This window comes from Marmota monax, unplaced genomic scaffold (genome assembly GCF_021218885.2).
Source record: "Marmota monax isolate L192 unplaced genomic scaffold, Marmota_monax_Labrador192_F-V1.1 WCK01_AAM20220418_F8-fsc00015, whole genome shotgun sequence".
In the NCBI taxonomy this organism is placed as follows: domain Eukaryota; kingdom Metazoa; phylum Chordata; class Mammalia; order Rodentia; family Sciuridae; genus Marmota; species Marmota monax.
The window spans coordinates 21,987,766-22,012,153 of NW_026692194.1; the positions used below are offsets into that span (position 1 = coordinate 21,987,766).

Genomic DNA, 24,388 nt, shown 5'->3' on the forward strand with positions numbered 1-24,388 from the left:
GGAATATATAAGTAGAGTATATTTTATCAAGGACCATAATTAATGAATTAAATTTTACCTTCTTTCTTTTAAAACCAATTTTCTTTAATGGACAGTTGAAATCTCACATTTAAATTATGAAATGTTTAAAGTGGATATACATGCTAGGTCCTTGGTATTCATTTTTTTAATAAATATCTTAATGAGCGGGTTTGAAATATATAAACCCAGGTCCAACCACCTAGGTGGTATATCTTGAAAGGTTCTTTACCATGAAGTGGAATTAAGTTGATATTCTAATTAACATGGCAAACCCAGAAAAGGGTTTGCCACACACACACACACAATATGAACCATTATCAATTTAATGGTGATTAGTGCATCTGATTAATTTCTAGAACAATGGAAAACAGAGGGATGGAAATACTTAAGGGAAGGGGAAAGGGTACAGGATATGGGAGATAGGAAGGCTTGGAGTATAAAAAAGAAATGGGGAAAGAAGAGCAGGCTGTGGGAGTGATAGAGAAGAGGATTCTATGAAGAGGATACGTGAGAGCACAGGACAAGGTTTATGGGAGGCAAAAGAATTCAAATGGTGAGGTACGCCTGATAAATTGGGAAACACCAAAGATAAGAAATAGCTATTTGATAATTTTTTCTTGAGGCACAATATATTTAGCCTTCACATTTCTAATGTGTAACCTAAGTCAGACATTTGAACTGCACCATAAAAATATTCACTGAGTTGGGCATGGTGGTGCACACCTATAATCCACAGCTACTCAGGAGGCTGGAGGCAGGAGGATCAAAAGTTCCAGGCCAGCCTCAGAAATTTAGGCCCTAAGCAACTTAATGAGACCTTGCCTCAAAATAAAAAAGTAAAAATAAAAAAGGCTAAGGATATAGCTCAGTGGCAGAGCATCCCTGGGTTTGATTCTTAGTACAAAAACATATATTCCCTGAGCAGTGTTCAATTTGTCCAGTCCCCTGATTGAGCTAAAGCTGAAATAAAGATTATTTTGTTCATTGAAGAAATTATCAAGAAAGATTATTCTATCAGATGGAGGAAACACAAAAAAAAATAAAAATAAAAATAAAGGACCATAGGGCCAGGAGATAGGAAATCTGTAAATTCTATAAGTCTCTTTCCTTACTCCTGGTCCAAATTTCTAGATTCTACCAGGAAAATGTAGCACTTTAAATAGACTCTTTCCAAATTGTGAGAGAACATTTTCTCCTGTGTTGCTTTACACTCTTTGATGCACACATAGAACATAGAGTCCAGAGTTCTATCTCACCCAGTAAAAGTGTCTGGCAGAAATAGAATGTCAATGTTTCTGTAAAGGAAAATCCCAAACATGGTTAAAATAAAGATAAGTAAAATATTAACCAAACAATTAGCTAGGTTTAGACTGAAGAAAAAAAGGCTATCATCACAGCAGAAAGAAAAAGAACACTGTATACACGTAAAATACTCACATTAAGTAGATAAATATACATTATGCAAACTGAAATCTAATCCTGAGTACAAGTGTCCGGGGGGGAAAACCCCAGATAAATATGTATGGAATGAAATTTAGAAAATGCTAGCAAAATATTTTACCTACATTCTTGATATTCAACGAATCTGAGAAAATGGTAAAATGATATATTTTTGTTTAAAGGTGGAATCAATAAACTATTATGTGACAAAACAAACATAAATTGATATTCATAGACTGTGTGTGTGTGTGTGTGTGTGTGTGTTTATGTTGAGATATGGTCTTGTTGAGTTGCCCAGACTGGTCTTGAACTTGTGATCCTCCTGCCTCAGCCTTCCCAGTTGCTGAGATTACAGGTGTGCACCACCATGCCTGGCCTTGTGTAGAATTCAACATATGTAATAACAGGTTAAATTTTATGACCTGATCAATATAGAGAATAAATTATTGAACCCAGGGCTTTTCACATGCTAGGCAAGCACTCTATCACTAAGCTGCATCTCCAGCCATGTACAATCTTTTAAAATGTTATGATTTTCTATAATAATCCAGGAAGAAATAATCTCATAAACTGGACTGCTACACAATCTTTTAAAAAATGTACAAATATGGGGCTGCAGTTATAGCTCAATGGTAGAGCACTTGCCTAGCATGTATAAGGCACTGGGTTCGATTCTCAGCGATGCATATAAATAAATGAATAAAATAAAGATACATCAACATCTAAAAAATATTTTTTAAGAATGTACAAATATGGAAATGAAAAATAAGCACAAAAGTGTTTGTTAAAGAATAATTCTGATTCGACTGTAACATAATTTAAATAAAACATAAGCTCAAAAGTTCTTTAAAAAGATGCAAATTGAAAATGTATCATAGATTTAACTGTATGCTGATATTTGTAGCCCCAGATTGAAAAAATTTGGTAGATACTGCAAAATCCACTCTTGAGAACAAGATTAATGATAATGAGGTGATATGCGGGGACAGCATCCACTTTGAACCTATATTCTATGGCTTTGTGCTTATGTTTTAATCAATAGTATTGCAGGTTATTGTCCCTGTTCATGTATTTTAATATTTTCATCAAGTGAATCTTATTTGTATTTACTTCTTGAAGCTATTAAAAATGAAGAGTGAAATTCCATAAGTCTAGAACAGATAATAAATATGTACACAAAATCAAATTTGAGAATCGTTCCATAGATAGTGCAAAGCTTTTAATATTCAATTCAACCCAAGGTGTAAAGCCAATGTCATCCCCATGAATGAAACATGGAAAGATTAATCCTGAGTAAGAACTATAACCATCCAAAAGTATCACAAAGCAGATTTTACCCAGTGCTATTGTGCCAAAAGCCTTTCATGTGAGACTCCTGAAAAATCCACATGGTTCCACAGCATAGAAATCACAAAGGGTCACATTTCAGAACCTCACGTTCACTCAACTGGAAGATGTGGAAAACCCTGAGTAATAGAAGAATTTCATCATGCTCACCAGACTTGTCAGGGACAAATACCAAAGAACAAAAATTCTCATTTTGTTGTAATGTGTGATCACTATTATCTGCAATAAGTATTTAAAAGACATATAATAAAATTATAAAGGCAAAGTTCCATTTTTTAAAAAATCGTACTAATTTCTTAGTATGTCTTTCACACTGGAGGAGAACAATTATAAATATGATATCAAACACTAGAACTTGAGCCTGACTGTATTCAAAGCTTCAATTAATTTGAAATGATCAAACTACACTGCCTAGAGACAAGAAACCATGGTCTTTTACATGATCATACAAAGTAATAGGCAGAAAAGGTCATTCTCCAAGGTCAGCATTCACTCCGCTAAAAACATTTAAGAACTTCACATAAACGGCTGCAGACAGTTCTGAAGACACTTCTCGTTAGCATAATTACTCAAATGGTACTTACAAGTTTCTTCTTATATCTGCCTATTCCTGAGGATGAAAGACCTATTAGACATACTATTTTTTCTTACAGACATCAAAGAATTCAATTTTTTTAAAAAAAGAATGAACAGAGGTCATTAATCTTAGAACTGCAACCGAGCTTAAGTAATAAGATCTCTTACAATGAAAGAGATTTTGCAAATATCATGTGGCATATTTTTACTCTCACAAATGTAGTGTCTTTACTATGCCAAGCCAAATAAAAGATATCTGATTATATATTTAAGAAAAATCCTCTCCATATCTCCAGCATCATCACCAAATCCAAGACTTGAAAGTGTTCAGGATAATTTGGTTATTTCCAACTATCAAAAGAGACCAATCTCATATGGGAATATTGGCCAATAATTAAGAAGATATCAGTTGCCTTAGCAACAGATTCCTTCCGAAATAAGCACTGTTTTCATTCAGCAGCCTTTAGCCAAAAGGGGAATTAAATCACTGAAATCAACAATTCCTTTGTTTAGCAAACAGAACAGCTTTCCAGGTCTCAAGAAAACAGACCCCTCACAGTTGGTCCAGCATTGCCAAAGGTAGCAGTTGTTTGGTTGAATAAGCCAACCTCTTGAATTACAGGATTTTATCATCAAAACCACTGCTAACAGAACGGCTAGCTTTTGCCAAAGAAACATGACAAAAGAGAAAGCATCTCCTAAGTGATACTAATGAATATATTTAGCTATATAGATATTAACCTTACATAGAGAATATATAGATATATAGATAGATGGATAGATAGATGGATAAATGTAGTTCTAGGTGTCTACTTTAGCAAAGGAATAATCAGCCTACTCTGTTACCTAACAAATAGCTCTTTTTACTTCAATATCTAGGTATAAGGGCCTAGCCTTCTTTTAGACAATTTTAAAAATATTTTATATGGATTATTGTCAAAACCGAGAAAATAGCTACATTTCCAGGTGTTGCTATAACATGGCCAACTCTACAACCTGAAGTCACATCACTGTACTGAAGCTGTGCTAAAGAGGGGAAGCACTGCTTATTTTCTGATAAGTAATAATAAAAACAATAAATAAGATATCACCATGACTGATCTCTCTCAATAGACATGTATCTGAACTTCCAAGGACTCCTCAGGGTAAAAAAATTTTAAAGAAACAAAGCATTAAACTCTTGCCACAAAAGCTTATATCCTAACTGTACTGCATGCTCCTAACTACACTGCATGATCACGAGTTTCTATATTTCAGGCTGACTTTTCCCATCTCTATTCTACACTTCAAATCTCTTCCCTACTTCACCACCAACCTGGGGCTCCAGATTTCTCTTCAGGCAAGAAGACTCCACCCATCTCCCAACTGCCCAGCTCTGATACCTCTGCCTTTCTTGTCCTTCCGTGGCTTGCTATAATCTTTCATATTCTCTTCTCTCCCACTGTCTTTTTTTTTTTTGCTGCTTTTTCCCCCTTATATTATAGGAATAGTACATACTTTTCAACAGAAATTCAGATAATATGGAGGTATATTATATCAGAAACAGAAAAGTCCCTTGGGTTAGAGACTTGTTCCCTAAAGAAACAATTATAATTTAGTATATAACTTTCAGGTGTACTTATTCTGCATCTATATAAGCACATTTTTTTTGTTTTTTGATTTTTCAAAAAATGGGACTTTTTAAATTCTCTCTCCCTTACCTTTTGTCATGCCCACCTAGAGAATATTTAGTTTAAAACTTTAAAAAAGGAAATATGAAAGAATAAGTTTCCCAAATTCATTCCCCCACACACAGTAAGCTGTATATATTCATTTTTTATTTCTTATCCCAAGTGCTTTTTTCCACTCTTGCCTAATGCTCTACCATTTCCTTTACCATTTATGAAAAAATGAACACTGACCAATTCTATATTATTCATTTATTTTTTCTAACAATGGAAAACAAACAGAGACAAAGTATTCCCAGTGATGCAGAGATAATTAGCTATCTGTCAACATTCCCATATTAGCTGAGGTGAAATAATTAGCTATCAAAATTTAAAACTATTTTTGAAGATGTGTGAAACCAGCCTTACAATTTACCTTAGAACCCTTAAAATTTTATTTGGTTTTAATTCATATTTTGTTTCACTTTTAACGTAAGTCTCATAACCATGAATAATAAATGGGGGCATTCTCCTCTTGCCAATTAGAAAACCCTGAACCTGAAAATATCTAAGATCTTTGACCAGAGATTATTTTACCCAAAGGCTGACTCTTACTGTTGCACTAATAATGAAATAAGTTATGCCAACCAACAACACTACTAGCAGCACTGAAAGGTATAACAAGTAAAACCCCCATGCCTATGCATTACACTTAAACAGCCAGTGGAACACAGCATGGACACTGCCATGGGTTACCATTACTCATGAAAATGTCATTTCCCAGCCGAAACTGGGACATTACTTTTGTGAATTTACAAATTTATCTAGGACCAAGAGAGATAATTCAAAGTCTTATTTCCTTAGAAATGTAGAAAACTTTACCTAAAAGGCTTGGAGATGTGTGTGTATGTGTGCGTGTGTGTGTGTGTGTGTGTGTGGACCTATGGAACTGAAAAGGAAAGATATTCAACTCTCAACATCAGCTAATATTTACTGAGTACCTGTAGAGTATAAGGTAAAAGAACCCATAAGGATCTAAAGGCTGTATTACTTAAAAGTCAAAAATGATGGTTGTTCCTTTATGAAATATACATGAAATGTGACCATATTTTCTATTGAGCTCTACTTATACGTACATAATAAAGTAGGGTGCCTGTGTTTCTTTGAATCAATAGGGAGTGTTTACCTTTAACCCACACTCACTAGACAACAGCTGTTCTTCTCTCCAAGTATTGACAATACTGTGCAATAGTGTCTGAAAATATGACTGCCAGACACGTTGTATTGTTATAGGACAGTAAGGGATCAATTCATCTTAAAAGCCTCGATTTATTCTGGAGGAAGAGTGTAATAATGCTGGTTAAATTAATAGTTAAATCTTTAGATCAGTAAATATAAAGGATAGTGTAAAATTATACTGAGGAATTTTATCACAGAAATCTGAAAAACTTCAAATGCTTTGACATTTAAAAAAATTATACACTTAGTTATGACCCAGTGCAATCATACCTTTATTCAGAGTATAGGTGGGAAGAAATTTGCTGAACTTAAAGTGTAAGATTTTTTTTTCAGTATTTATTTATTTGACCCAAAGATGCTTTACCACTGAGCTAAACCCTCAGCCCTTTTTATTTTTTGAGACATGGTCTCACTAAGATGTCCAGACTGGCCTCGAACTTGGGATCCTCCTGCTTAAACCAGAATTCCAGGTGTGGGCCACCATGCTTGGTCTATTTTTTGCTCTTTACTTTGAAATTTTATAAGAAAGTAGAAGAGTAAAACTTCTGGTAGTTGCAGTTCCTGGCAGCTTTCTTTGGGGCTCACAATTAATGGAGAATGAGAAATGTACACACCACTGCTTGAAGCATACTGTGACAGCCGCTAAAGAATGGAACCTCACCAAATATTTCAGCCCAGGTCAAAAAATGTCTTGTTCATGTAACTGGGCAATACATAGTAGTGAGTAAAAATTGCTTTGGACCAACTTCCTAGCCCATCAACAAAGGACAATATTGACATGAACACTACAAAAGTTTATAAAAACTCAATGCAAAGTCAAGTTACTTGAAATAAGTGATATTTTAACAATATATATTTTTTTATTTTTAATTTTTTATTGTGGGTTGTTCAAAACATTACAAATTTCTTGACATATCATATTCCACACTTTGATTCAAGTGGGTTATGAACTCCCACCTTCACCCCATACACAGATTGCAGAATCACATCAGTTACACATCCATTGATTTACATATTGCCATACTAGTGTCTGTTGTGCTCCGCTGCCCTTCCCATCCTCCACCCTCCCCCCTCCCCACCTCTCCCCTCCCCTCCCCTCCTCTCTCTCTACCCCCTCCACTGTATAACCCTGAGGGTCTCCTTCCATTTCCATGCAATTTCCCTTCTCTCTCCCTTTCCCTCCCACCTCTCATCCCTGTTTAATGTTAATCTTCTTCTCATGCTCTTCAACCCTACTCTGTTCTTAGTTACTCTCCTTATATCAAAGAAGACATTTGGCATTTGTTTTTTAGGGATTGGCTAGCTTCACTTAGCATAATCTGCTCTAATGCCATCCATTTCCCTGTAAATTCTATGATTTTGTCATTTTTTAATGCAGAGTAATACTCCATTGTGTATAAATGCCACATTTTTTTTATCCATTCGTCTATTGAAGGGCATCTAGGTTGGTTCCACAGTCTTGCTATTGTGAACTGTGCTGCTATGAACATCGATGTAGCAGTGTCCCTGTAGCATGCTCTTTTTAGGTCTTTAGGGAATAGACCAAGAAGGGGAATAGCTGGGTCAAATGGTGGCTCCATTCCCAGCTTTCCAAGAAATTTCCATACTGCTTTCCAAATTGGCTGCACCAATCTGCAGTCCCACCAGCAATGTACAAGTGTACCCTTTTCCCCACATCCTCGCCAGCACTTGTTGTTGTTTGACTTCATAATGGCTGCCAATCTTACTGGAGTGAGATGGTATCTTAGGGTGGTTTTGATTTGCATTTCTCTGACAGCTAGAGATGGTGAGCATTTTTTCATGTACTTGTTGATTGACTGTATGTCCTCCTCTGAGAAGTGTCTGTTCAGGTCCTTGGCCCATTTGTTGATTGGGTTGTTTGTTCTCTTATTGTCTAATTTTTTGAGTTCTTTGTATACTCTGGATATTAGGGCTCTATCTGAAGTGTGAGGAGTAAAGATTTGTTCCCAGGGTGTAGGCTCCCTATTTACCTCTCTTATTGTTTCTTTATTAACAATATATTTTATAATGCTTTATATAAGACTAATGATTTTTTAAAACCCTTCATATATGTTATTCTTTCTAATCAGTCCTCAAAAATATTAAATATCAACTCTTATGGAAGGATGCTTTAGTGAAAAGTAAGATTAACTTTCAAAACTAAGCATACTGCACATAAATATGGACATAGTTAGGATCTATTCATCATTAATCAGCTCTTGAAAATCATTCAACATATTTCCTGAGCCCCTACTTCTACATGACATGATGAGAAAACCAAGTCAAATGAGACAGCCCCTGCTTTCGAGGTGCTCAGGATTAGTGATGCTGAGACACAGTAAGAGACACAGACAGGTCTGATTCCTAGAGCTTTACAGAGGGGCACCCAGCCCAGCAGAAGCAGAGTTTCCTCAAGAATATGTTTACATTTTCTAATTTACCAATTATAAATTTGACTTAAACTTCTCTGCCACAGTGGACCCTCTTTTTCTTTCACTAATTACTAGACTTCAGGTAACCCTAATCTGTCTTCTTTCAAAGAAGCCACATTCTCTTGGTAAAATTTAAGATGCTAAAGGAAAAAGACTTTTTTTTTCCCAAGAAATGGTCCTTTCTAACCTTCAGTAGTACACTGTTGATTTAGCCCACAAAGAAGCTCCAGAAGAGTTGTCTTCTACTATTCTAAAATATCTTGTCCAGTGATGCTCTAAGATCATCTTAAATATATGAGACAAACCGGTCACTCAGATTACAAAATATTTCATACCTTGTCCAGACAGTTTACCATGTAATCTGCTGCAGATACTAGAAAACAATTAAATCACTCTTTTTTTTTAGTTGAAGATGGACACATTACCTTAATTTTATTTATCTTTATGTGGTGCTGAGGATGGAACCCAGTGCCTCACACATTCGAGATGAGCTCTCTACTACTGAGCCACAACCCCAGTCCCAATTAAATCACTCTTTAACAAATTTTGCAAACAGTAGAAAAAAAATGCTACAAGAAAACGAGAGTTGGGGCTGGGGCCAGGGTTCAGTGGTAGCACACTTGCCTTGTATGTGTGAGGTACTGGGTTCGATTCTCAGCACCACATGTAAATAAATAAAAAATAAACATGTATCAATAACTAAAAAAAAAAATTTAAAAAGAGAGAGACAATGATATACCCACCAACAGTAAAATAGTTTGGCTATTTTTTGTCTGAAAAAAGTATTAGCTAACCTTCTATTGATAGCTACTAAATTGAACTTGTAGTTTAGAAGGAATGTTTAAGAAAAAAAGGTAGAGCATCCAAATTATCAACTGTTTTTGATAAACTCTTGAGACTAAATCTGAGGCAGTACTTCTTTGACATGTCATCCCTCCTGAACCCCCAAGATTACCAACACCATCTGGAGTGCTCTTACACGGTCTTTGATATGCATCAGTACTTAAGCTTCACACTTATAGAGAACTTGGGGGTCAGAAAAATAAAATGGCTTACCCAAGGTCACATAACTAATTGGAGGGAAAACAGATAGTAGTATCTATATCTGCTAATTCCTTCATTCCTTAGAATTCTCAAACAAAACTTGTCTTCTAGAACCCAAAGATAAGAACAAGAACACAACAAAATGTATTCAGCTCTGCATTTCTCTAGCATTGCAGCTTCACTTTATTCATTAAAAAACAATCCATCACTTTGAATTGCATCTTAAAATTGAAAAAGTTTCCAGTCCTATGTCCTGGACTTTTATGTTATTAACATTTCATATTCTGCATGACCATAATCCTTTAGCAACATATAGTTTAAAAATTTGGACCAAATCTTAGAGAATGAGAGCATCTCACTTTTTTATACAAACAGAGGGAAGAAAAAAATGAGATGGTATCTCTCTTGCCCACCTAAACATAAAAGAAATATATTAAAATACCACTTTCAGAATCTCAAGAGGACACAATTCAAAGGATAATAATAAATGCAAGTCACCAAGAGTTGACATTTCCATGACCTAAGCTTGTTGTATACTGTACCTCCCGATCATGTCTACTGACATCCAGGAGTAAACCCTAAGGGAGTTGTTTTGAGTGAGGGTTTCTGTATGTCTCTTTGAATAGGAATACAAAGTGACAGAAAAATAACTCAAAATTGCTATAAAATGAATGGTATTTCCAAATGCGCAAGCAAACAACATGCACTTTAATGTAACACATTTCTTCTTATTTGGCAGTAAGTTAAAACATATGTTGTTTGAAGTTTATATAAAATGGATGAAAAGGTGTTATTTGTGTTAAAAATGAAACCAAATTACTAAGTGGTTTAAAATCCTTGGCTTTTATTATCCAAATGTAGCCAGTTAAAAGTAATGTCACTTGCAGAGTAAAAATAAATTAGGGTTAACAGTTACTGGTTTGCTTGTTTTTTGATGAAGGAAATAAACAAAGTAAAAACCTTCAAAAATATGCACTTAGTCATTACAATTTCACAATTTTCTTTAACACAAATCCAAAAAACAAACAACAAAGAAATTTAGTTACCCCTTAAAATCAAGTACAAATATATTTTTTTTTCCTGAAGGCTTTTTCTTCTATGAACTACCAAAGAAAGAGCTGTCAAAAGCTTAGTCACACTTCAAAAAGGCAAAGTCAATGGCAGCAGGCAAAAATCAGGTGGTCAAAAATGTCTTCATCAACCTGCCCTGGGGGGGAAAAATCTCATAAAAAAAGAACAAAAACAAAAAGCAAAAATCATTACAATCACATAATTTTTTACCATCGATAGTTTTTAACATCAACAGCACTTTGCAAAGCAGATAAAAGCAAGAGTACAATACTCTTGAGTTGCTTAGACTCCAAAGAGAAAAAGAAAGAATAGTTTTTCAAACAGGTTAGAAGTTCAGAATTAAAACTTTAAAAGTTTTGTCAGTATATCCAGAGACATTTGTTTCATATGCCTGAAGTATCTGACATAGGTGATCTCTTCTAAAGGCATTTCTACTTATTTAGGATTCAAAGTCTCTTTTTCTGTTGACCATTGCTTAATAGGACAAAAGTTTACAATACAAAATAAGTCCAAAAGATCAGATTAACTTAGCCCTAATAAATAAAATTAAAGAAGCATATTCTGCTACAACAAATTCTTAAAATGGGCTAGGCACAGTGGCACACACCTGTAATCCTGGCAGTTTAGGAGGCTGAGTTAGGAGGATCACGAATTCAAAGCCAGCCTCAGCAACTTAGCAAGGTACTAAGCTATTCAGTGAGATTTTGTTTCTAAATAAAATACAAAAAAAAAAAGGGGGTGGGGGCTGGTAATGTGGCTCAGTGGTTAAATGCCCTGAGTTTAATCCCTAGTACCAAAAAAAAAGTTCTTAAATGCCTTAAGGGAAAGAATTTATTTATATGTACCCTATAAAGAACTATGTTAAGTGCTAATAAATATTAAATAATAAAATATCTTGTCATAAACTGCATCATCTTCACTGATTGGCATAAAAGATGGACCAAGTGGTGAAGGACCAACCCATGAATCTAAACATCCTGGGTCCAAGGAAGATTCTTCAAGAGATGTCATCACAATAGTGTTTGTGCCCTCAGGTCGCCAAAAACACTCTTTGATGAAAAACACCTTACTTATGTTGCTTACCAAGATTTTTTCTAAAGTTCTATAACATTTTTTTTTACATTTTTATTCTTATCTGGAAATAGGAGTAGTTGAGAAACTTTAAGTATGTCAGAAACTTTACAGTTTAGTAATGTCCATGTTGGAAACATATACTGATCAGGAAAATAAAAAATATAATTTCAGTTAATGGAAGATAACATTTTAAAAAGTAAATAAACTACCATATTCTAAACTTCATTTTCAAATATGATCTGCCTCTTAACATTTTAAATAAATGTTGAAGATACAGGCAAATAATTATCTTATTTTCACATGCCAGCCTTCTATAGACAAATGACAATTCAAATGCTTTGTAAAGCACAAGATTTCTTTAATTCTCATATATTCACTCTGAGATTTATGTTTATTTCCTGCCTTTTCCCCTCTGGTTCTTCTCTCTGTGAATTATAAAATCCTATTTAAGATTTAGATGACACATCTGTAGAACTCAAACCACCAACTAACACATTACATTTCAAAAAGTTGGTAAATTGAAAACTGTATTTAAGATGAATCAATAATGTTAATAGAACTAACTCTGGTATTTAATTTTAAAAAGAAAGAAAAAAACGTTTCCTGATTTTCATGCTCTACGATCTTATATTATAAATTGGCTGATAGTCTTAAAGACTGCTGCATTCTCAAGGTACCTTTAAAGTAAGTAATTACCAATAAAACAGGGCCCATTCTGGTTTAGAGGATACAATGGATAAAACAACAAAAAAAGCCTATGGTCCAGAGGGATGGGGTTGGGGCTCAATGGCAGAGCACTTGCCTAACATGTACAAGACACTGGGTTCAATCCTCAGCATCACATAAAAATAGATAAATCAATGAATAAATAAATAAATATATTGTATTAAAAAAAGTCTATGGTCCAGGGCTCACAGTCACAAAGGATATCAAAAAACCGGTCGTGCGTATAGGAGACAATACTGACAGGGCTAAAAGACATTCGTCACAAAGCACTATGAATTAATATTTTTTTAAACCATGCAGTTTCTTTTGTAACCGTGTTTTTAGCATTTTCTTCATTTTTTAAATATACTAGAAACCAACAATATACCAAGAGGCAGAGTACAATAGTGGTGGTCTACCTCAGTAAAGAGAAGTATTTTATCATTGGCATTAAAAAAAATTCCTAGCAGATGATAATAATTAAAAACAGATCAACTTTCTAGTTTAGTTTAGTCATTTTCTAACACACCTTATTGCCCTAGACTATTCCTCTCCTGCTGTCCCTTCGGTTGTTGGAAATATCCTTTCAGAAATCTCAAAAAAATAGAAATAGCCAAAGACCTTGTTGCAATCTCTGACATACTCTTCTACTTGATCTTACGTGACTTGATCACTGTTTCCTTCTCTGCCTTTTTCTCCTCCTGTTTGTTCCATTTTAAGCATTCATTTTATGAAGAAAGTAGTAAGGCTAAATTTTGATCTTACTATAATTTAGGCTTGAGTAGGGAAAAATAAAACTAAAAGACTGCATCTAGTAAAATACTGTTTTCAGGACATGTACTCAAAATCCAAAATACTTCAAAATGAAGATAAATTTTCAGACCTTGTAGTTTCTAGAAAAATAAGTGTTTTAAAATTAAATAAATAATTTTGGAATAGTAAGATTCAAGAGAACCTAAATGCTGCAAAATAACCTGTATGTTTTTCTTTTTCATTCAACTTATCTGTGTAAAAGAGGATTTTTCACATTTCTCTGCATTAAAAACAAAATAAAATAGTATGATTGCATGTGACATGAAGATCCAACTATAAAACACTGGCCTTATATTAAAATATCAAATATGTGATAAAAGATAAGAACATTGTTATTGAAAGTCTTTTCTAACTTCATTTTAAGTTGGATTTTTTTTCATTCTTTTCACAGTAATCCAGTTTTTCTACTATGTTAACTGTATTTTTTTCTATTCTGTTATAGTTTTCAAAGCGTAAGTTTCCCAATTGCTATTTTTCTTCACAAATAATTTTAAAGTTTGATTTGTTTTTCTGTCAATTTTAATTCAAGTGTTATGATCCACTATTACATCTCATTTATTTTGAAGTTCTACCAACATAACATAAAAACATCATAACATAGAATGTATCACCAAACAATTTCACAAATTCACACAATTTTTTTTTCACAAAACCATCATAACACAAAACATATTCCATGGACAAATAAATTTGAAAACCACTGCACTAGAAGAAGAGTAAAACATTTTCAAAATTAAATAGTATAGCAAAATAAGAAAACACTGGCCAGTGAAGTCAGCTTAAACTTAGAAAAATAACCAAAATTATGAGATAATTAATAAAATAACAGAGTAAAACTAAGTCTTTTCTAATTTTAAAAACAGATCAACTTTCTGGTTTAGTTTAGCTATTTTTTAACACACCTTATTGCCCTAGACTATTCCTCTCCTGCTGTCTCCTTGAATTGGAAAATAACACCATTAAACTTTACACATAAGTTATAAATAATACAGTCAAAAATGACCAAATTATAAACTGGCAAATTTACATATTTTATAGCCCTAAAGACAGACAACTAAAACATATGAAAAACGTGGTTTTTGAAGACCTAATGTCATTAACATTGGTATGAGATATATATTTCATGCCAATCTTCCATAGTTTAAATTATTCTCATATGATTACATATGAAAATGCTCAATTTCAAAACTCTCTTACTAAAGAATCTTTTACAAAGCTAGGGTGAATATGAGGCAGAAACTACCCAAAAGCCATGAGTGCTGAGATATAAAGAAAATTACCAAGGAGCATTTGGAATCTAGCCCACCAGCATGAATATGAAATTCTACTTGTAGAAATAGAATTACTTCATTATGGAAGACAGAGTGTCAAAGCCTTTAGAAAAAGTGACAACTGAAACCACTGGAGACCCATGGTATAGGGAACTTAGTGGATTTTCAATGAAAAGTCCTTATGGCCGTCTGTCTATCCAGGTGAATGCACAGAATGATGAAATTCAAGGACTTGCATCCAGTCACATACCTCGCCCCAGGATTGTGCCTTGATTGCCTTCACACAACAACCAATACAAAAAGAAGAATTTCATTTGTCTTCACCCTGACTTGTCTGGCTTAGGCTTTGCCATTAATTTAACAGTTTATATTTGTGGTGGGATACAGACATCTGTTCTTAGGAATCCAATGTCAAAACTTCACTTTTTGAAAACACAGTTAATTTGACAGAAAGCATAACAATGTAAAAATATAAAACTCAAGCCTGGCTTCTCTATTTGATTATAATTATCACTGTAGTCCATATTTCAACTCTGAATAATAAGGAAATACCAAAAACTCAAAATTTTTGAGAAACTATTATCTATAATGACTTTGCTCTAAAGTTCTTTTTTAGTTGTAAATGATTCAAGAGCAATTTCAAATTATCTCTAAGCTCTATGTTATCAGGAAAAGGAACTGATTTCACATTTTTATGGAGTACGTCAAGACAAGCACACTCTTACTTTGAGAAGAATACCAGCCTTTTCATGTTTCTGCTTTATTGTAAAATTTAATGGCAACAACAAAAGGCCAGTGCCTACAAAAGTGTTCCAAATCCCTCATCCTAGTTTTCAAGGCTGACAAGAATTATGTATTTAAAAATGATCAAATCTATCAAAAAATTTTTAAACATGGGAACCTTTTATGTAATAACACCTAACTTACAAACATTCACTCATGTATTTATTTTATTCAGTATCAGGCCCTATGCTAGGTACTAGAGTTTGAATTATAAACAAGACAATGTCACTCAGTCAAAAATCTGCCTACAACAAATCCAATGTTATGTATAATTATAATGAGCCAATAAAAAGGGGGAAAAAAAGAATCTGCCTACAGTGTCTTGGGGGATACATCAAGGATTAGTACCATGGGAACATTAAAGCACCTGGCCCAAACACATGGGCCAGAGAAGGTTCCCTGGAGGAAGTGGTATCTGTGCTGAGCAACATCAGCTCTGCGACTACAGTTCCTGGCCTTCACCAACATTCAGGGTCATTAACAGTATCCTATGGATAAAGAACCATAGCCCACAGAAAGAACTCACAGCATCGAGGCACCCACTGAACAACCTGAGCGCATACTATGGGTTTGTGCTGTTATTTATTTATCGTGCCTGTCAACCACTTCCCCCAAATCAGAAAAGGCACTTCTAGAGCTCCTATCCACTGTTCTGGACAGTTTTTCAAGATTTTACTTGAAAAGCTTGGGGGGGAACTTCTGTCACCTTTTTTATTTAACTTTTTGTTGAAGTACAACATACACATAGAAAAAGGGAAGAAATAAGATCACAACTGAATTATGACAAAGTGAACACACCCACATAATCGTCACTCAGTGTGAGAAATGGAATAATACCAGCACGCCAGAAGCTTCCCTTGCCCCTTCTCTCCTCCCAGATGTAACCATTAGCCAGATTTCTAACATCACAGAATAGTTGTGCCATCCTTTGAATTGGTATAAATGGGATCACAGAGTATACATTATTTTGAGTATGTCATCTTTTGTTCAAAATGATATTTCTGAGATTCAACCAGGATATTGTGTGTAGAAGTAGTTGATTTTTTTTGCTCTGATAGTATTCTATAAAATATAAATACGCCACAACCGATTTCTTTATTCTAATGCTGATGGCCATTTGAGTTAATTCTAGTATTTAAGCCATTATGAAAAATACTTTGAACAATATCTTTTGGTGCAGGTATACAAACATTTCTGTAGGCTCTACTTATACCTAAGAGTGAAAATGCCAAGTGACATGATACATACTAGGTTTACCTTTAATAAATACTGCCAAATAGTTTTCCAAAATAGTTTCACCATTTTCAATAGTAGTGCAGATGAGTTGCAGGTGCTTGACATCCTTATCAACACCTGGCTTTGTAGGTCTTGTTAATTTTAGCCATCCTATTGGGGACGTATGGCTCCTCATTGTGATTTTAATTTGCATTCCCCTGGTGACTACTGAGGCATCTATCATTTTGTATGTTTGTCATTTGGACAGCCTGTTTATGAAATGCCTATTCATATCTTTTGCATTTGTGAAATTACATTCTTATTCCTGTTGATTTGTAAGAATATGTTACATATTCCAAAAACAAGTCCTTAGTTAGAGGTATTGCAAATATCTCCTCCTACTTTGAGATTTTTCATTTTCTAGACAATGTCCTTCAATGACAGAAGTTCCTCAGGATAATGTAAACCAAATTATTAGTCTTTTCTGAATGATTATGTTAATTGTCCTATTTAAGAAGTGTTTGCATACACTCAGGGTCATAGTCTGATATATTTGTGAAGAGTTTTACTGTTTTATGTTTCATGTTTGGATTTATAATTGACTTGAGAGTTGATATTTGTATATGGTGTGAGGTAGAGGATTGGAACTTACTTTTCTCTAAGGCTATCCAATGAATCAAAAATACCTCCCATAACCATTGTTCTGCAATGCCACGTATGTTACAAAATCAAGTTTTCACCTATATGGAAGTCTGTTTTTAGACTCCACTATTTCTTTAGATTATCATCAATCCTTATACCAGTATACTATCTTAGCTACTGTTGCTTTATTATAAACCTTCACACAGGTAGTATAAATTTTCCACTTCCATTTTCTTCAAGATTATCTTGGCCATTTTTGAGAGTTGCTATGTAAATATTAGCATCATGAACCTTTGGTTCTATCCATTTCTCTTCATTTCTGCTCTGCTGACAATAACCTCAGATTATTTTGGAGTATGGTTCTCCCCATTAGAACTTAGACTCTCATTTTAGCAGAGAAAACAAGGACTACCAGCATGAAGTGTTTAAAATTAAAGGCTCATGAGGAACAAGCCCTTGATTCCTGGAAAATTACCTCAGACCCTTAGAGATTTTGCAAGGAAATTGTGTGTGTGTGTGTGTGTGTGTGCGCGCGCGCTGGTGCGCACTGAGGACTAAATCCACAGCAGGGGGTGGGGGAACTATAAATGAGGTAATTCCTCAGTTTACTCTTGAAATAAATTTTTTGTTAATTGTCAGCATGATATACTTCCAAAATCTTAGAGGATATTCAAGGTTCTAGTCATATCACCCTCCAAAATCAATGGGAATCACATTGTTAGAATTTTAAGATGCAAAGGATCTTCAGGGGTTATTCCTTTTTTGATTAATCCCAGTAGTTTCTTTGGTGCTGCTATCACAGAATAGGACAATCAGAGTAATTCATAATGAACAGAAATTTATTTGACTCATGACTCTGGAGGCTGGGGTTCCAAGATCAAGGGACCACATCAAGTGAGAGTTATCTTGCTGTTCCTTACCATGGCAGCAGCATCACAGAGGGGAAGGAGAGAGCAAGAGATGGAATTCATAGTCTCAAGTTCCTTTACGATTGGCATTACTGCATTCATGGGGGTACGGCCCTCCTAACCTAAACACCTCCCATTCGATCCCACCTTCCAACACTGTTGCATTAAAAATTAAGTTTCCAACACGTGAGTTTCAGGGGGACACATTCAAACCAGTTTCACTTGAATATCTATTTTTTTAAATGAACAATTTCTCATATCATTATTTTTATTTTAGATTATTATGAGTACTGCAATAGTATTATTTTCTCCTAGAATTTCAGGCACCAATGGCTTTCACATGTTATTGTGTTCTGTACTCTCCAAAACCCAAGAGTAAACTTTAGAAGTAAAATGGTATCAATTATTAGCCAAGAATTTATGATTCCAGTTGACTTCTGTCATCGAGCATTTATAATCACTCATATACGGACTTACTCTACACAGACAGCCATTATGTTTAATGTATTGCATTAACTAGGTAGCTAGTTTAAAGCTAATACAGTCCATTACGCTACAATGGAATTCAAGACAAAGGTTACAGGATCCTTGCACCTTAAAAAACAGTAAGGTTCAATAACTGCAATTGAATTAATGAGTAATTCATTTTGACTTTATCTTTATTTTTGGAAGAAAAAAAAAAGCCATACATAGTGGTACACACCTATAGTTCCAGCTACTCAGGAGACAAAAGCAGGAGAATCACTTGAGCCCATACATTCAAAACCAGTCTGGAAAACACAGCAAAACCCTCTCAAAAAGATCTTTTTAAAATAAAAATCTATTATTTTTATGAAAGGACATAAGGAAGAGAAATTAAGAAAAAATACTTAAGTTTAACAGGAAGTTGACTTTAAATGTTAAGTAAGGAACCCAAATTTCACATTCAGTTTTGTTTCTCCCCATACTGACCGAGGGTAACATATCAATTTAAGTGGAAGAATACATGGACTTGTAAATCAGACCTGAGAGGGAAATGTCATTCAGGGGCCTTCATTGTATTCTACTGTGCCAGAACATGTCTCGCCCACATCAGATATGCTATGTGTACTTGTTGATTTCATTAGAGGACTACAGCATTGACATGGTAATTCCTTATGATACTCTAGTCAGTGCCTATGTTGGAAACGTTAACTTTAAGCACAGCCTGATTTTATGTGCCCATAACTCAAAAGGCCACTTTTGTGAGGCAAGGGACCAGATGCACATGAAAATAATATGGATTATATGAAGGGAGAAAATAATTTTCCCCACATGCTAGAATACCTAGCATGCTTATGATGCTAATTTACCTTTCCAATCTTCATTCTCTCCTCTACAGAAAGAAACATGCTCATTTAATAATGCCTAATGTAGATTCTACAGTCTTGAGCCTATGAAAAGAAGGTTCTCCGAGGGTGAATAATAAGACCATCTCTAGAGACCAGAAATTTAGAGAAGGTTGTTCAGAAAAATGAGCTGCAGGTCCTAATACTTCAAATTATACTACTCAGAGTAGTATGGGGAGTTTATGCACAGAACTATGGATATATAGTACTTTAATTAAATGTGTATATATAATATGCTTATTTAAGTGAAAGAATTAATGTTAATAAAGCTCTCATTCATCTGGAACCCAAGCAACCAGAAAGCTCAATCATATCAAAAATTTTCCCCTATAAACAGGACTCTAGAATATCAGTAGACACTAATAATCATCATCATCATTCAGTCTATAACTATCCCAATAGGCCTTCTGAATAATCTTTTTAGAAGCAATTATTTTTAGTGTACAATCAGTCCTCTGTATCCTTGGGCTTTGCAAATTAAAATAGTCAGGGGGAAAAACTGTCTATAACTGAACGTGTATATTTTTTTTCTTGTCATTTGTCCTTAAACAATACAATCTGACAAATATTTATATTATATCAGGTATTATAAATAATACAGAGATGATTTAAAGTGTATGAGAGAATGTGCATAGGTTACATGCAAATGCTATGCCATCATACAAAGGGATGTGAGCATCTCCAGATGTTGGCATGAGGTGGGCTCTTGTAACCAATCCTCTGCTGACACCAAGGGATGCCTATATATTTAATTATTTATCTTATTCTAATGTTTACCCAATTGTTCACATTCACCATATGTATATATGGATCATAGTTTAAATAGAAAAATTCAGTTAGTGAGCAAATTCCATTTACTGCCCATTACACAGAATCACAGGTTTATTACATCTGCTACTTTCTTAAATTCAGACATATTAGTCACCGTGATCCCTCTCCTGAAAGTCTTTCCCTCCCAATCTATCACACTATTCTCTCTAAGCCCTAAAATTCCCCTCAAAATACAAGAGATAATCTATCGTATTCTTTCAAACATATCAATATCAACATCTTTTAGATAACATTTCATTAATATTAAAGTTTAGTATTATTAAATTTGTAGATTAAATACATACTCATTTTTAAATAGATCTGTAGAAATGTTAATTGTAAGAAATTTAAATTTGTAAAATTTGGGTTTTAAGTGAGTATTTAAGCTTAATCAAATATCTCATTTTCTTTTTCCACATTCATCATAGCTAAAATATTTTTTACTGTAATTTTGAAACTGCATGTAAATTTCAAATGCTAAAAACAAATCCAAGCTTTCATGTTTTATGATTCATCAAAGCCTCTTCACTCATTAAAATGACTTTACTTACAAAAAGTAAATATCAACTTTAACATTAGGGAATATCTTGTTAAATAGCCATATAAATTCACCAAAGAACATATAGCATTTTACTAAGATGCTTCAAAAAATCTATAAGCTACAGCAAAGTGATCACCTTTACATGCTCACAATTTACATAAGAAACTAACATAAACCAAAATTGTTTTTAACATAATGTTCTGAAAGAGAATTGCCAGAAAATTTTTACAGAATTTATGTTGTGGCATCTTGGTAAGTACGTAGCTGAATATTTTTAAAGGAAGACACAATCCTTGCAGATAACCTGAACAGCCTTGCCTTAGTGGTAGATTTTTGCTATGCAGCTAGCTACTGTAAATAGGCAAAAAAAAAAAAAAAAAAAAAAAGGATAAAAAAAACACTTTGAATGTAATTAAATTGTCATTTTGCCTTAAAAAATAAGTTGTGTATGAACATTAAAATATTCAAAAATAAATTGATTTGTAATTTTTTTGCTCCCAGTAGCTGCTTTAGAAACACCATTTGTTAAGTAGCAGACAATGCACAAAATAACTGTTTAGAGCATGTAAGACTCCTAGCAGATTTGTTTGCTTTTGCAATTCTATTTCCTTTCATACCCATCAAATGGGATATGGAAGAATACAGTAACTAATGCTCCTCTTTCTTTATGAAAAACTGAGTAACAGTTATATGAATGGTAGAAAGGTTTATGCACATACCTTGTACTTCCTACATTTCCTTTATCTATAAGAAATGTGATGCATGTACCTTTGCATATGATATATAAAATGCATATAACTATGTATGTTTTAATTTGAAATAGTTCAATAATGTATTTACTTAATGGAAGTAGATTAGTTCCAAAAACTAAGATTTGATAGTTAAGAAGGTATCTGTAAAATAGATCAGCTCTAAAAAGATAACAGCTTAACCTATTCCCTTCAAAATATATTAGAATATCCATGCATTGCAGTTAATTTACTACTCTTGTTATCTCAAATGATAAATGAAAAGAGCCTAGTCTTCTCTGAATTAAAAAGATATAATTCTCAGATTTCATATTAATTTTAATAAATAGCATGTTAAAGATAACAGATAATTAATTTGAATAATAAGACAATAGTTGCTGAATTTTGAGTAAACGTTTTCAGAGGTAAGCATACATTCTACTTGAACCTAAAAAAAAAAAAACAATTTAATTTAGAATTTTGCAACTTTCTAAAATAAACAAAAGAATTTAGCAGGGAGGGAGCAAATTTTAAATAATCACTTTTATCATTACAATGGAATGAATGCAATCCATATACCTAAAATTTATTTTAGACAGGTGGAGGATATGTATGTATGTGCACACACAAATGACCAACCAAAGTGACATGAACTCTGCTTCTTTCTCAGAGGCAAAGGATCTAAGAATAAGTACTTACTTCTCTGGTTCTAAATCGAGTAACAAACCACAGTAATATGGAAAACTCCTTTTTATTAAAGACAGTTACAAAATCACTCTTTTAAAGGTGCTACAATTTGGTTCAAAGCCTTCCAGAAGTTGAATGGCACTGTTAAACCATTAACCACTCAGCTCCTGAGCAGGAGGAAAATTATGCTTGTATAGATAGCAACTAGGATTTCCTTCTCAAGATTGCAGCAGCAGTCAAAATTAACAATGGATTATTCTTGTAATTGGGGTAGAGGGCGGGGGGCGGGGGAAAAAGGGGTGGGGGGAGTTTGCATCATATCTTTCCCTCAGATTACCTAAAGATTTATGCTTCCTAATGTAACATCATAAAATTAGGACTGTTAACACTTGTTTGGGGACACGATTTCAAATACAAAATGGAACTTAAAAAGAAAGATAAGCTACTTAAATCTTAAAAGGGAAACTAAAAACTAATGGTAATTTTCTCATGTATCACATTTCAAAGAAGAGCCCTTACAGTATAAAGATCCCATGAGTTCATGACAGCTTTATTCTTAAACCCACAAATCAAGCTATTGTTATGCTCTGAAACTGTAGTAACTGCTGCCACCTATAGGATCTAAACAATAATGGCAGTGTTTTACTCAGCAGTACCCTCTATTGGGGACAGAAATGTGCTGAATGTGTAAGCACTTTTCTAAACAGCAGGTGGCCTCACTTTTGCTACAGATTTACCTCAAAGATGTTGGTTTAAAAGCTTTTTCGTGTTTTGTAAAATAAACTCCAACTTCCGCCTGAATCTAAAGTTTCTAGATGAATTTGATAGGAAAAAAACCCCACAGCCTGAACCCTGCAAAATTCATGTTCATAAACAACAGTTTCACAAAGTCATTCTCCCAGTTGCTAATCTGATCTTATTTAGTGCCATGCTGTACCCACTAGGCCACAAAAAGACAGAAGTATTCTGCTGAGACACACTGCAAAGGGACAAAATCAGAGAAAGCATTTACTGAGCATAAAATGCCAGTTACCACAATTACTCCCATCTTTCTAGAACTTACTACACACTCTGTAATAGAATGTTTTCTGAGACATTCTTAGATAATATGAAGGAAGCGTATACATTTTTAAGGATGTTTACTGTTCAAAATTTGCAAATTCAACCCTTTAAGGTTAGCTACATGTGCCAAAGATACCAGCATAATTTTCTTGGAAAAGAAAGCAGTTTTTATATCTTTTTATTATAGTCACCAAATAAGTTTTCCTTTTGATATAGTTCTGTCTATACTAATCAATTAGAATAACCAATACCTTTATTCTTGTCAAAGGTATTGGTTATTTGAGAGTATTTTAAATATCAACAAATAAAAGCTATAAAACCAAGGGAAGAAGTAAAGAATTTCAGTATAGTCAAAAGCCAAGGTAAAGAGGCCTTATAAACTAAGGAAAAACTTGTGAAAAAAGTCATTCAGTCACAGTGAAGTAGCACTTGTACTATGAAAATAAATACTGTATACTGCTGTAGACATGCAATCAACAGATGATATTGTAAATGCTAAACTCTAAACCTCTATTTCTAACTGTAGCAAACAACAAAAACCAAACATAGACTTATGACAAAACAAGAAAACAAAATAATATCCAATCCCAAGCTATGAAAAAGCAAATAAAATTATTTTGAAATACTACTCCTGAAGTATTAGCTGAATATTGAAAAATTTGATCAACGATCCAAATATTTATCATGTTTCTGTAGAAGAAAATTAGGATTTGCATTGAAGTATCATTCTTTGATCATAAAATCACAGACATCTAGAAAATTCTTAATACACACAGTTTTTAATTTTATACGTCAACCTATAGTATGCATAGATATTTTTAAAGGCCATTAAAAACAACTTGTCACTGCAACCTTACATAGGTGTATTTGCCCGTGAAGGCTGGACATGGAGGAAATACCATTGGTGTAAGGTATGTTTGTTCATTCCGTGAGTTCCGACACTACCACTTTTCCCCTGTGACCAGG

General features: G+C 33.9%; 1 protein-coding gene across 1 annotated transcript in view; it reads right to left on the reverse strand.

The window, feature by feature from the left end:
* Camkmt (calmodulin-lysine N-methyltransferase) overlaps positions 1 to 24,388 on the reverse strand; it is a 413,208-nt gene that overhangs the window by 265,698 nt on the left and 123,122 nt on the right. The gene's annotated exons all lie outside the window — the stretch shown is intronic.